The following is a 15,073-nucleotide window of genomic DNA, read 5'->3' as shown; positions in this document are numbered from 1 at the left end:
GGTATTATAAGTTATTCAGAATTTAGCATTATTTAAATATTATGTGCCTATGACTTTGGTTAAAACAACCTGAATTTTGAAATTAGTTTTTTCACATTATATATAAGTATTGCAATATAAACTTCTGATTGGTAAGTATCAGAAGTCTATGTCAATTAATTTTAGGAGATCTATATATACAGGCCAAATGCAAACAGCTATTAAAAAAACCTTAACTATCAGAAACACAGAATGGACAATATTTCTTAGGAAATACAAATCTGATTTCAGGTTAAAAGAGAAATTAACAACAGTGATATGGACTAGAAATTCAACTGTCTTAACATGCAATTTTTTCATGCCTCTTGCATTTAGAAACAGCATAAAAATTAACTGTAATACTGTGCACCTCAAATTTTGACATGAGAAATAGGTTTCTTAGTCCTTATTTAAAAGTCAAATGTGTGAGGTTTGCAATGAAACTAGATTGTATTTTAATGCACTAGAAGATGTCAACCAGAAATTTTAATCATAATTTAAACTTGTAAGGACATACATTTTCACGTTTTATAAAGAACAGAAAAGTTTATATTAAAAGCTATAGGTTTTTCCAGTGTGCTTTGCCAAAAAAGTGATATAACTTAGCAAGAGGGGAGAGGATCCAAAATGGCCGAATAGGAAGAGCTCTGGATTGCAGTTCCCAGCGAAAACACAGAGGGTGAGTGATCACCGCATTTGCAAACAAATTTTTACTGCCCACAGACCAGGAGATTCCCGGGCAGAAAACTGCCACGAGTCTTCAACGCAGCTGTTTCAGCCGGCGCAGCAGGTCTCCGCACAAAAACTCACACAAATCTGGGCGCCGTTTCAACTGGCAACTGGAACGCCTGGGAGACAGAGTCGCCCGTTCAACTGAAAAAAAGGGGGCTGAAACAGGGAGCCAGGTGATCTGGCTTGGCTGGTCCCACCCCCACAAAGACCAGCAATCTGAAACGCTCTGGATTGAGAGTTTCACGGCAAGCACAGCCGGACCCGGGATGGTCTGGCTCTGTGGCAGGAAGGGCGTCCGCCATTACCAAGGCAGTCTGCCATTACCGAGGCAGTCCGCCATTACTGAAGCAGTCCATCATTACCGAGGCAGTCCGCCATTACCGAGACAGTCTGCCATTACCAAGACAGTCCACCATTACCAAGGCAATCCGTCATTACTGAGGCAGTCTGCCACTACACAGACAGTCTGCTATTACTGAGGCAGACTGCCATTACCGAGGCAGTTCTAACTATACCCCTATAAACAAAACTACAAGGAAGTTCACATAGCAGCAGGGCAGAGCGCACAGCAGCTCAGCAATGCTTCTGCTGGCAGACTGTGACTAGGCTACCTCCTAGCTGGGCAGGACATCTCTGAAAAAAGGCAGCAGAATGACAGGAACTTATAAATAAGGCCCCACCTTCCCAGGGCAGAGTATCTGGGAAAAAAAGGCAGTTATGAGTTCTGCTGCAGTAGACTTAAACGTACCTGTCCAGCAGCTCTGAACAGAAAAACGGAGCTCACAGCTCAGCACTTGAGCTTCTATAAGGGACAGACCAACTCTTCAAGCAGCTCCTTGACCCCCGAATAACCAAAGAGACACCTCATAAAGGAGAGCTCAGGCTGACATCTGGCAGGTATCCTTCTGGGACAAAGATAACAGAAGACGAAACTAGCAGCAACCTTAACTGTTCTGCAGGCACCGCAGGTGATCCCCAGGCAAGCAGGGTCTGGAGTGGACCTCCAGCAGTCCTATAGCATGGGGGCCTGACTGTTAGAAGGAAAATTAAGAAACAGAAAAAAATAACTTCATCAGCAACAAAAAGGATGATCAGCAACAAAAAGGATGTCCACTCAGAAACCCCATCTGAAAGTCACTAACCACAAAGACCACAGGTAGATAAATCCACAAAGATGGGAAGAAACCAGTGCAAAAAGGATGAAAACACCTGAAACCAGAATGCCTCTCCTCCTCCAAGGAGTCACAACTCCTCACCAGCAAGGGAACAAGGCTGGATGAAGAATGAGTCTGATGAACTGACAAAAACAGGCTTCAGAAGGTGGGTAATAAACTTCTCTAAGCTAAAAGATCATGTTCTAACCCAATGCAAAGAAACGAAGAACCTTGAAAAAAGGTTTGATGAAATGCTAATGAGAATAAACAACTTAAGAGAGGAATATAAATGAATTTTTGGAGCAGAAAAACACAACACGAGAACTTTGAAAAGCATACACAAGTTTCAATAGCTGTATCAACCAAGCAGGAGAAAGGATATCAGAGATTAAAGATCAATTCAATAAATAAAACGAGAAGGCAAGATTAGAGAAAAAAGAGTAAAAATGAACAAAGCCTCCAAGAAATATGGGACTATGTGAAAAGACCTAATCTACGTTTGATATGTGTACCTGAATGTGACGGAAAGAATGAATCCAAGCTGGAAAACACTCTTCAGGACATTATCCAGGAGAACATCCCCAACCTAGCAAGGCACGCCAACATTCAAGTCCAGGAAATACAGAGAACACCACAAAGATATTCCTCAAGAAGAGCAACCCCAAGGCACATAATTGTCAGATTCACAAGGGTTGAAATGAAGGAAAAAATGCTAAGCACAGCCAGAGAGAAAGGTCGGGTCACCCACAAAGGGAAGCCCATTAGACTCACAGCGGATCTCTCAGCAGAAACCCTACAAGCCAGAAGAGAGTGGGGGTCAATATTCAACATCCTTAAAAAAAAGAACTTTCAACCTTGAATTTCATATCCAGCCAAATTAAGTTTCATAAGTGAAGGAGAAATAAAATCCTTTATGAACAAGCAATTGCTCAGAGATGTCATCACCACCAGGCCTGCTTTACAAGAGCTCCAGAAAGAAACACTAAACATAGAAAGGAACAACCAGTACCAGCCACTCCAAAAACGTACCAGACAGCAAAGACCATTGATACAATGAAAAAAATGCGTCAACTAATGGGCAAAACAGCCAGCTAGCATCAAAATGGCAGGATCAAATTCACACATAACAATATTAACCTTAAATGTAAGTGGGCTAAATGCCCCAGTCAAAAGACACAGACTGGTAATTTGGATAAAAAGTCAAAAACCAGCAGTGTGCTGTATCCAGGAAATCCAACTCATATGCAAGGATACACACAGGCTGAAAATACAGGGATGGAGGAAGATTTACCAAGCAAATGGAGAGCAAAAAAAAGCAGGAGTTGCAATTCTCATCTCTGATAAAATAGACTTTAAACCAACAAACATCAAAGAGACAAAAAAAGGCATTACATAATGGGAACAGGATCAATGCAACAAGAAGAGCTAATGATCCTAAATATACACACACCCAATACAGGAGCACTCAGATACATAAAGCAAGTTCTTAATGACCTACAAAGAGACTTAAGACTCCCACACAACGTAATAGTGGGAGAGTTTAACACTCCACTGTCAGTATTAGACAGATCAACGAGACAGAAAATTAACAAGGACATCCAGGACTTGAACTCAGACATGGACCAAGCAAACCTAATAGACATTTACAGAACTCTCCACCCCAAATCCACAGAATATACATTCTTCTCAGCACCACATCACACCTACTCTAAAACTGACCACATAATTGGAAGTAAATCTCTCCTCAGCAAATGCAAAAGAACGGAAATCATAACAAACAGTCTCTCAGACCACAATGCAATCAAATTAGAACTCGGAATTCAGAAAAGAACTGAGAACCACACGACTTCATGGAAACTGAACAACTAGCTCCTGAATGTTGACTGGATAAACAATGAAATGAAGGCAGAAATAAAGATATTCTTTGAAACCAACGAGAACGAAGACACAACATACCAGAATCTCTGGGACACATTTAAAGCAGTGTCTAGAGGAAAATATACAGCAATAAATGCCCACATGAGAAGCAAGGAAAGATCTAAAATCGACACCCTATTGTCAAAATTGAAAGAGCTAGAAGGGCAAGATCAATAAAACTCAAAAGCTAGCAGAAGACAAGAAATAACGAAGATCAGAGCAGAACTGAGGGAGATAGAGACACAAAATACCCTTCAAAAAATCAATAAATCCAGGAGCTGGTTTTTTGAAAAGATCAACAAAATAGACAGACACTAGCAAGATTAATAAAAAAAGAAAAGAGAATAGTCAAATAGATGCAATAAAAAATGATATAGGGGATATCACCACAGATTCCAAAGTAATACAAACTACAATCAGAGATTACCACAAACAACTCTATGCACATAAACCAGTAAACCTGGAAGAAATGGATAACTTCCTGGACACTTACACGTTCCCAAGCCTAAACCAAGAAGAAGTCGAATTCCTGAATAGACCAATAACAAGAGCTTAAGTTGACGCAGCAATTAATAGCTTACGAACCAAAAAAAGCCCAGGTCCAGATGGGTTCACAGCGGAATTCTACCAGACATACAAAGAGGAGCTGGTACCACTCCTTCTGAAACTATTCCAAACAATCCAAAAAGAAGGAATCCTCCCCAAATCTTTATGAGACCAACATCCTGATACCAAAACCTGGCAGAGACAGAAACAAGAAAAGAAAACTTCAGGCCAATATCCATGATGAATATAGACGCAAAAATCTTTAATAAAATACTTGAAAACCGATTGCAACAGCACATCAAAAAGATTATTCATCATGATCAAGTAGGCCTCATCCTGGGGATGCAAGGCTGGTTCAACATATGCAAGTCTATAAATGTAATTCACCACATAAATAGAACCAAAGAGAAAAACCACATGATTATCTCAATAGATGCAGAGAAGGTCTTTGACAAAAATCAACAGCCTTTACACTAAAAACCCTCAATAAACTAGGTATTGATGGAACGTATCTCAAAATAATAAAAGCTATTTATGACAAACCTGCAGTCAATATCATACTGAATGGGCAAAAACTGGAAGCATTCCCTTTGAAATCCGGTAGTAGACAAGGATGTCCTCTCTCACCACTCCTATTCAATATAGTATTGGAAGTTCTGGCCAGAACAATCAGGCAAGAAAAAGAAATTAGGAAAGGAGGAAGTCAAATTGTCTCTACTTGTAGACGACATGATTGTATATCTAGAAGAACCCATCGTCTCAACCCAGAATTTCCTGAAACTGATAAGCAACTTCAGCAAAGTCTCAGGATATAAAATCAATGTGCAAAAATCACAAGCATTCCTATATACCAATAACAGACTTAAAGAGAGCCAAATCAAGAACGAACTGCCATTCACAATTGCCACAAAGAGAATAAACTACCTAGGAATACAACTACTAAAGGATATAAAAGACCTCTTCAAGGAGAGCTACAAACCACTGCTCAATGAAATAAGAGAGGACACAGACAGATGAAGAAACATTCCATGCTAATGGTTAAGAAGAATTAATATCGTGAAAATGGCTATACTGCCCAAAGTAATTTATAGATTCAATGCTAACCCCATCAAGCTACCAATGACCTTCTTCACAGAACTGGAAAAAAACCACCTTAAACTTCATATGGAACCAAAAGAGAGCCTGCATAGCCAAGAAAATCCTAAGCAAAAAGAACAAAGCTGGAGGCATCACGCTACCTGACTTCAAACTATACTACAAGGCTACAGTACTCAAAACAGCATGGTACTGGTACCAAAACAGAGATATAGACGAATGGAACAGAACAGAGGCCTCGGAGACAACACCACACATCTATAACCATCTGATCTTTGACATACCTGACAAAAACAAGCAATGGGGAAAGGATTCCCTGTTTAATAAATGGTGTTGGGAAAACTGGCTAGCCATGTGCAGAAAGCAGCAACTGGACCCCTTCCTGACACGGTACACTAAAATTAACTCCAGATGGATTAAAGACTTAAACATAAGACCTAACACCATAAAAACCTTAGAAGAAAACCTAGGCAAAACCATTCAGGACATAGGCATAGGCAAGAACTTCATGACTAAAACGCCAAAAGCATTGGCAACAAAAGCGAAAATAGACAAATGGGATCTAATTAAACTCCAGAGCTTCTGCACAGGAAAAGAAACAATCATTAGAGTGAACTGGCAAGCAACAGAATGAGGAAAAATTTTTGCAATCTACCCAGCTGACAAAGGACTTATATCCAAAATCTACAAAGAACTAAAACAGATTTACAGGAAAAAAACCAACCCATGCAAAAGTGGGCAAAGGATATGAATGGACACTTTTCAAAAGAAGACATATATGAGGCCAACAAACATCAAAAAATGCTCATCATCACTGGTCATTAGAGAAATGCAAATCAAAACTACATTGAGATACCATCTCACACCAGTTAGAATGGCAATCATTAAAAAATCTGGAAACAACAGATGCTGGAGAGGATGTGGAGAAACAGAACACTTTTACACTGTCGGTGGGAGTGTAAATTAGTTCAATCATTGTGGAAGACAGTGTGGCGATTCCTCAAGGACCTAGAAATAGAAATTCCATTTGACTCAGCAATCCCATTGCTAGGTATATAGCCAAAGGATTATAAACCGTTCTATTATAAGGATACATGCACACGTATGTTCACTGCAGTACTGTTTACAATAGCAAAGACTTGGAACCAACCCAAATACCCATCGATGATAGACTGGACAGGGAAAATGTGGCACATACACACCATGGAATATTATGCAGCCATAAAAAATGATGAGTTCATGTCTTTTGTAGGGACATGGATGAACCAACATTCTCAGTAAACTGACACAGGAACAGAGAATCAAGCACCACATGTTCTCACTTATAGGCAGGTGCTGAACAATGAGAACACATGGACACAGGGAGGGGAACATCACACATTGAGGTCGGGGCAGGGGGGGACTATGGGAGGGACAATGGGGGGTAGGGAGTTGGGGAGGGATAACATGGGGAGAAATGCCAGATATAGGTGATGGAGATGGAGCCAGCAAACCACATTGCCATGTATGTACCTATGCAACAATCCTGCACGTTCTTTACATGTACCTCAGAATCTAAAATGCAATAAAATATATATTAAAAAAAAAAAAAAACTTAGTAAGAAAACCTTTTCAGTTTTCCGGAAGTGTAGAGAGCATGTTACTACATTGCTGCATGAGTCTTCTTAAATAGCTTACTTGCAGCAGTTGAGTAAGTGAAGAATACTTGAAATCACTTCCAAAATGATCTTCTTAAATTGTTCCCTTCTGAGACTTGAGTGGTCAGGATGACATACTTTAAAATTAAATCAATAACCTCATCTAGGCAAAGAATTTATGACTAAGACCCCAAAAGCAAATGTAAAATTAAATCAATAACCTCACCTAGGCAAAGAATTTATGACTAAGACCCCAAAAACGAAAGTAACAAAAACAAAAACAAATGGGATCTAATTAAGCTTTTTAATTGCTTATACCCTAAAAGCTACTGAAATAAAAATTAAACTTTTTAGTTTAATTAGCTTCTGCACAGCAAAAGAAATATCAGTAGAGTACAGACTACTCACAGAATGGGAGAAAATATATGCAAACTAAGCATCTGACAAAAGACTAGTATCCAGAATCTACAAGGATCTCAATGAATCAGCAATAAATAGAGCCCCAAATAATCCCATTAAAAAGTGGGCAAAGGACATGAATAGACATTTCTCAAAAGGATACATAAAAATGGCCAACAAACATATGAAAAAATGTTCAACATCATAATCATCAGGGAAATGCAACTTAAAGCCACAATGAAATACCACCTTAATCCCAGCTACTCTTAAGACTGAGGGAGAACCGCTTGAACCTAGGAGGCAGAGGTTACAGTGAGCCGAGATCACCCCACTGCACTCCAGCCTGGGCGACAAAGCAAGACTTCATCTCAACAAAAGTCAAAAAACAACAGATGTTTGCATGGATGTGGGGAAAAGGAACACTTATACACTGCTGGTGGGAATGTAAATTAGTACAACTTCTAAGGAAAATAGTATGGAGATACCTTAAAGAGCTAAAAGTAGATCTATCATTCAACTCAGCAATCCAAAATGACTTACTTTCTTTTGGATCTACCCAAAAAAAAATAAGTCATTAGATGACAACTACACTTGGACATGTATGTTTATGGCAGCACAATTCACAATTGCAAAGATGTGGAACCAACCTAAGTGCCCATCGACTAAATGAGTAGATAAAGAAAATGTGGTACATATACACCATGGAATACTCAGCCATAAAAAGGAATGAAATAATGTCTTTTTAGGCAAACGGAATGGAGCTGGAGGCCATTATTCTAAATGAAGTAAAACCAAAAACCATATATATTCCCATAAGTAGGAGCTAAGCTATGAGTATGCAAAGCCATACAGAGTGATATAACACATGTTAGAGACTCATAAGAGGGAGGGTGGAAGGGGAGCTAGGGATATAAACACTACACAGTAGGTATAATGTTCACTACTCTGGTGATGGGTACACTAAAATCTCAGACTTCACCACTATATAATTAATTCACCACTATTTAACAAAAAACCTCTAGTACCCCAAAAGCTATTGAAATAAAAAATATTTTAAAAAATCAATAATCTGAGATAAAGGTTAGGAGAGGGGCTTCAAAGGTGGCTGATTAGAGGCATCTCTTACTTACCTCTTCCATTATGAACCAAAATAGTAATTACATATATACAGATCATCCAAGAATGAAACACAAATTCAACAGAGAAGTGACAGAAAACATCTTAGGTAAGGTGATATAGTTTGGATATTTGTCCCCACCCAAATCTCACATTGAAATGTAATCCCCAATGTTGGAGGTGGGGTCTGGTGGGAGGTGTTTGGATCATGGGAGTGGTTCCCTCACGAATGGCTTGGGCCATACCCTTGGTGAAAAGTGAGTTCTCACTCTGAGTTCACAAGATTTGGTTGTTTAAAACTGTGTGGCACCTCTTCCCACAGTGCTCTCATTAACTCCTGCTTTCACTATGTGACCTGCCTGCTTCTCCTTTCCCTTCCACCATAAATAAAAGCTCCCTGAGGCCTCCCCAGTAGCCAAGCAGATCCCCAAACCATGCTTCCAGAACAGCCTGCAGAACCGTGAAATAATTAAACCTCTTTTCTTATTAATTACCCAGTCTCAGGTATTTCTTTATTTTTCCCATAGACCGCAGGTATTTCTTATAGAAATGCAAAATGACCTAAAACATAAGGTAAGAGAAGGAAGCAAGGAAGTCTGCTCAGCTACAGGTGGCAGGGAGTCGAGAGAAATTCCCCAATGCTCAGAAAGGCTAAGTGACAGACTCTTAGCAGTCCACATTCCTGTTGCAGACGTCTACAATCCTAGCCATAGAAGACTCCTTTGACCCCTGTAGACCCCAAGACTCACACAGGGAGTTTCCTGGAAGCCGCATGAAGGCAATGCTCCAGAGAGAGAGCTCAGGCTGTCCCCACAAGCCCCTGAGTTTCGAACAGTGGCAGCACAGTGCCATGGCCTCCACTCAACTGGATTATGTCTTGCCCTGCAACCTGGGCTGAAGTGGCAGCCATGGGAGGCAATCTTGTCCCTTCTAACCATATAGGGGGTAGCTGTGCATTCTCATGGACCCTGAGGACAAATTTCACTGCCTGTAGCTGCTTTGGCTAAAGACTGCTGTAGGCCAAAGCACAGGTGAAGCTGCCTACCTGTGGCTGCTCCCAGAAGAAGCAACTTCACCCTCCTCAATAGCAGGGACACAATATGCTACTGTCTCCACCTGAATATTCCGCTGGTGGCCTGGGATGCTAACCCCACCCTTGTACACCACAGCCAGCATCTTTACCCACCATTGAGGAGCCTAAGGGCACAGCCTGTCCTGGCTCCAGCCCCTACCAGTACCTGAGCACAATGTCCAGGGGACTAGGAATTGCCCAGCCCAGTCCATCACCAGTAGCACCTGAACACTTCTCCTGGGGCCTGAGATAGGGCCCACTTAACCTGCTGCTACCACCACAGCAGACAGTCATTGCTATGTATCACCTACAGATATGGAGACTGGCCCAATCAACATACCACAGTCAGTGACAAAACCAACGCTGACCAGTTAGGCCCCAGAGGGTTGTCCCACCACTGCTGTTGCCGTTTCCCATGTTACATCCACTGCCCAGGAGCTCAAGAACCCACCCAACAGCCTGGCCCACTGCTGCCATTACCAGCACCCGATCAAGGTACCTGGAGACTCAAGAATAGGCCTGCTAACATTAGTGCCAGCAGACACCACACCCTGGGGCCCAGGAACAAGCATACTCAATTCAAAACTGCCACTACTAGGGCCTGAAGACTGGCCTACTATTTGGTATTCCAGGCCCCAGCAAAACTTTACCACAGCCTCCACTAACAATTGCACCCTAAGCCACTGACGAAATCACAGACACCACTGACACTGTTTACAGCCAAATAAGTCATACTGATCCTACACTACTGCACACCCCCAGAATCAAAGCCACTGTGCTCTAACCAAGCGATACTAAAGGTCCATCTTCAGGAAAAAGTTCTTCCCTAAATAAGCAAATTTAAAAAACTGAAAAAAGTGACTATTACACCAGATACACAGATATCAAGGTAAAGGACATAGAAAACACTAAAAAGCATGGAGATATGACATCTCCAAAGGAACACTATTATCTCTAGCAACAGATCCCAATCAAAAAGAAATTCATAAAATCCTGAAAAAAGGATTCAAAATTCTGATACTAAAGAAGCTTAGTGAGATTCAAAAAAAATCCAGAAAACAAGACAAAAAAATCAGAAAAACAATTCAGGATACAAATGACAAATTTATCAGATAGATACCAGAAAAAAGAACCATACAGAAATGGTAGAACTGAAGAATTCATAGAATAAAAAAACAAAATATATTCAAAATCTTCAACAAGGGACTAGATCAAGCAAAAGAATGTCAGAACTTGAAGACTGACCTTTTTTTTTCCTGACATAGTCAGAAGAAAATAAAGGAAAAAGAATTTTTAAAAATGAGCAGCTTTCTGGTGTGGTGTCTGGAGATGACGTGTAGAAATGGGACCTTGAAAAGGTAAGGAAAAGAAGGAAGAGAAAGTCATCAACCTTGGACCTCAGGTGGCTGAAGGAGAGAATGTATTTAGTGTCTGCCATATCTTTGCATCCTTCAATGACACTTTTGTCCATGTTGCCGATCTTTCTGGCAAAGAAACCACCTGTTGTGTGACTGGTGGGATGAAGGTGAAGGCAGAATGAGATGAATCCTCATCATATGCTGCTAAGTTGGCTGGCCAGGATGTGGCCTAGAGGTGCAAGGAGCTGGGTATCACTGCCCTATCCAACAAACTCCAGGCCACAGGAAGAAACAGGACCAAAACCCCTGGATCTGGGGCCCAGTCAGCCCTCAGAAGCCTTGCCTGCTTGGGTATGAAGATCGGGTGGATTGTGGACATCAACTTCATCCCCTCTGACAGCACCTGGAGGAAGGGGAGTAGCTGTGGTCGCCATCTGTAAACACGACTCCTCAAAATATTTTGTTAATAAATTGCCTTCACGAAAAAAAAAAAGAGCAACGTCGGCCAGGCATGGTGGCTCATGGTTGCAATCCCAGACTTTTGGGAGGCCGAGGCAGGGAGATCATCTGAGGTCAAGAGTTTGAGACCAGCCTCGCCAACATGGTAAAACCCCTACTCTACTAAAACTCCAAAAATAGCTGGGCATGGTGGTGTGCTCCTGTAATCCCAGCTACTTGGGAGGCTAAGGCAGGAGAATTGCTTGAACCCAGAAGGTGGAGGTTGCAGTGAGCCAAGATCATGCCACTGCACTCCAGCCTGTGTGACAGAGCAAAACTCTGTCTCAAAAAAAGGGGCTGGGTGCGGTGGCTCACACCTGTAATCCCAGCACTTTGGGAAGCTAAGGTGGGGAGATCACCTGAGGTTGGGAGTTTGAGACCAGCCTGACCAACATGGAGAAACCCCATCACTACTAAAAATACAAAAATTAGCCACACATGGTGGCGCATGCCTGTAATCCCAGCCATTCAGGAGGCTGAGGCAGGAGTATCGCTTTAATCTGGGAGGCAGAGATTGCGGTGAGCCGAGATCATGCCACTGCACTCCAGCCTGGACAACAAGAGTGAAAGTCCATCTCAAAAAAAAAAAAAAAAAAAAAAGAAAAAAACAATGAGGAAAAGCAAAGTCTTTGTGACATATGCAAATATCCATACTGTCACCAAATATTTATTTGAATTATTGGGGTATCTGAATGCAAAGAGAGAACCAAAGGATTAGAAAACCTACTTAATGGCAGGGGGCGGTGGCTAATGCCTGTAATTCCAGCACTTTGGGAGGCCGAGGTGGGTCGATCACCTGAGGTCGGGAGTTTGGGAGTTTGAGACCAGCTTTTTGAGTTCATGAAGTCAGAAATTCAAGATCAGCCTAGCCAAGACGGTGAAACCCTGTCTCTACTAAAAACACAAAAAATAAGCCAGGGGTGGTGGTGGGCGCCTGTAGTCCCAGCTACTCAAGAGGCTGAGGCAGAGAATTGCTTAAACCTGAGAGGCAAAGGTTGCAGTGAGCTGAGATCACGTGACAGAGTGAAACTCCATCTCACACAAAAAAAGAAAGAAAATCTATTTAGCAGGCACGGTGGCTCATCCTTGTAATCCCAGCATGTTGGGAGGCTGAGGTGGGTGGATCACCTGAGGTCAGGAGCTCAAGACCAGCCTGGCCAACATGGTGAAACCCTGTCTCTACTAAATATACAAAAAATTAGCTGGTCATGGTGGCGGACAGCTGTAAGCCCAGCTGCCTGGGAGGCTGAGGCAGGATCGCCTGAACCTGGGAGAAGGAGGTTGCAGTGAGCGAAGATCGCGCCACTGCACTCCAGCCTGGGCAACAAGAGCAAAACAAGAAAGAAAGAAAAGAAAGAAAGTCAAGAAAAGAGAAAAAAGGAAGGAAGGAAGCAAAGAGAAAAACGATTTAGTAAAATAATACATGAAAACTCACGAAGTCTAGCAAGACAGGTAGACATCCAGATATAGAAGGCCGAGGTATCCCTAAACAAATACAATGCGAAAAGGTATTCTCCATGACACATTTATAGTTAACTGTCATAAATTAAAGACAAAGAGAATTCTAAAACCAGCAAAGAGGGAAAAAAACCAGCAAAGAGAAAAGCATCTAGTCATCTATAAAGGAACCCCAATCAGATTAACAGCAGATTTCTCGGTAGGAAGCTTAGAGACCCAGAGAAAAGAGAATATATTCAGTGGAGATAAAAGAATGATATGCTCAAAGTGCTGAAAGAAAAACTCCCAGCCAAAGTGTATTAGTCTGATCTTGCACTGCTATAAAGAACTGAGACTAGGTAATTTATAAGGAAAAAAAATTTAATTGGCTCATGGTTCTTCAAGCTGTACAGGAAGCATGGCTGGGGGGCCTCAGAAAACTTACAATCATGGCAGAAGGCAAAGAGGAAGGAGGCATGTCTTACATGGCTGGAGTAGTAGGAAGAGAGCGAAGGGGGAAACGCTATACACTTTTAAACAACCAGATCTCACAAGAACTCACTATCATGAGAACAGCAAGGGGTAAGTCCACCCCCATGGTCCAGTCACTTCCCACTAAGCCCTGCCTGATACCAACACCAGACAAGAACATAGCAATAAAACTACAACCAATATCCCTTATGAATACCAATGCAAAAATCCTCCACAAAATAGTAGCAAACTGAATCGAATCTAAAAGCACACTGAAAAGATAATATACCATGATCAAGCAGATTTATTCCATGAATGCAAGGATTGTTTAATATATGCAAATCAATATGACATATCACATCAACAGAATAAAGGGTAAAAGTCATATGGTCATCTTAACAGAAGCAGAAAAAGAAATTCATAAAATTCAATATCCTTTCAGGATAAAAAGTCTTAGCAAGCTAGGCACAGAAGAATTATATCTCAAAATAATAAAGGCCACATATGACAAACTCACATTAACATCATACAGAATGGAGAAAAGCTGAAAATCTTTCCTCAAAGAACAGAAACAAGACAAAGATGCCCACTTTCACCACTACTATTCAACATGGTACTGACAGTCCTAGCCAGAACCATCAGGCAAGAGAAAGAAATAAAAGGCATTCAAGCTGGAAAAATGGAAGTTAAATTGTCCCTCTCTATAGATTACAAAAGACTATCAAAAAACTCTTAGAGCTGATAAACAAATTCAGTAAAGTTGCCAGATACAAACTCAACATACAAAAACCAGCAGCATTTCTATATATCAACAATAAAATAGCTAAAACGGGAAATCAAGAAGATGGAATCCCTTTCACAGTAGCTTAAAAAAAAAAAAGCAAAAACAAAAGTGAAAGATCTCTATAGTAAAAACTACAGAAATACAGGAAAAAAAATGAAGAGGAAATAAAGAAGTGGGAAGACATTTCATGCTCATAGATTACAAGAATTGATATTGTCAAAATGACCATACTACCCAAAGTAATGTACAGTTCAATGAAATCTCTATTAAAATGCCAATACCATTTTTCACAGAAATAGAAAAAAGAATCTTAATATTTATATGAAACCAAACAAAAGCCAGAACAGCTAAAGTAATTGAGTTAAAAAATAAACAAAGCTGGAGGCATCACACTACTTGACTTCAAAACATATTACAAGGCTATAGTAACCAAAATAACAAAGTATTGGTATAAAAACAAGCATACAGATCAATGGAACAAAACAGAGAACTCAAAAATAAATCCAGGTATTTACAGACAACTTATCTTTGACAAAGCCATTAAGAACACACACTGGGCAAAGGACACCCTCTTCAACAAATGGTGCCAGGAAAACTAGATAACTATGTGCAGAAGAATGAAAGTGGGTCCCTATCTCTCATCATATACAAATATCAACTAAAAAATAAAGACTTAAATATAAGACCCACAAAGGTATAAAACTAGTAGAAGAAAACAAAGGGCAAACTCATTAAGACATTAGTCTAGGCAAAAATTTTATGGCTAAGATCTCAAAAGCAGGCAACAAAAACAAAAAACAGATAAATAGCACTATGTTAAACTAGAGAGCTTCTTAATT

The 15,073-nt window shown here is 40.7% G+C and overlaps 1 protein-coding gene and 1 pseudogene across 4 annotated transcripts in view; one reads left to right on the top strand and one right to left on the bottom strand.

Annotated features, from left to right (window-relative positions):
* GCC2 (GRIP and coiled-coil domain containing 2) overlaps positions 1-15,073 on the bottom strand; it is a 66,109-nt gene that overhangs the window by 43,529 nt on the left and 7,507 nt on the right. The window lies entirely within an intron of this gene.
* Positions 11,029-11,484, top strand: LOC105732248 (small ribosomal subunit protein uS11-like; annotated as a pseudogene).

Source organism: Aotus nancymaae, unplaced genomic scaffold, assembly GCF_030222135.1.
Source record: "Aotus nancymaae isolate 86718 unplaced genomic scaffold, 86718_ANA_hifiasm-v0.15.2.pri h1tg000155l, whole genome shotgun sequence".
In the NCBI taxonomy this organism is placed as follows: domain Eukaryota; kingdom Metazoa; phylum Chordata; class Mammalia; order Primates; family Aotidae; genus Aotus; species Aotus nancymaae.
Note: the sequence above shows the minus strand (reverse complement) of the source record. Positions and strands in the feature narration are given on the sequence as shown.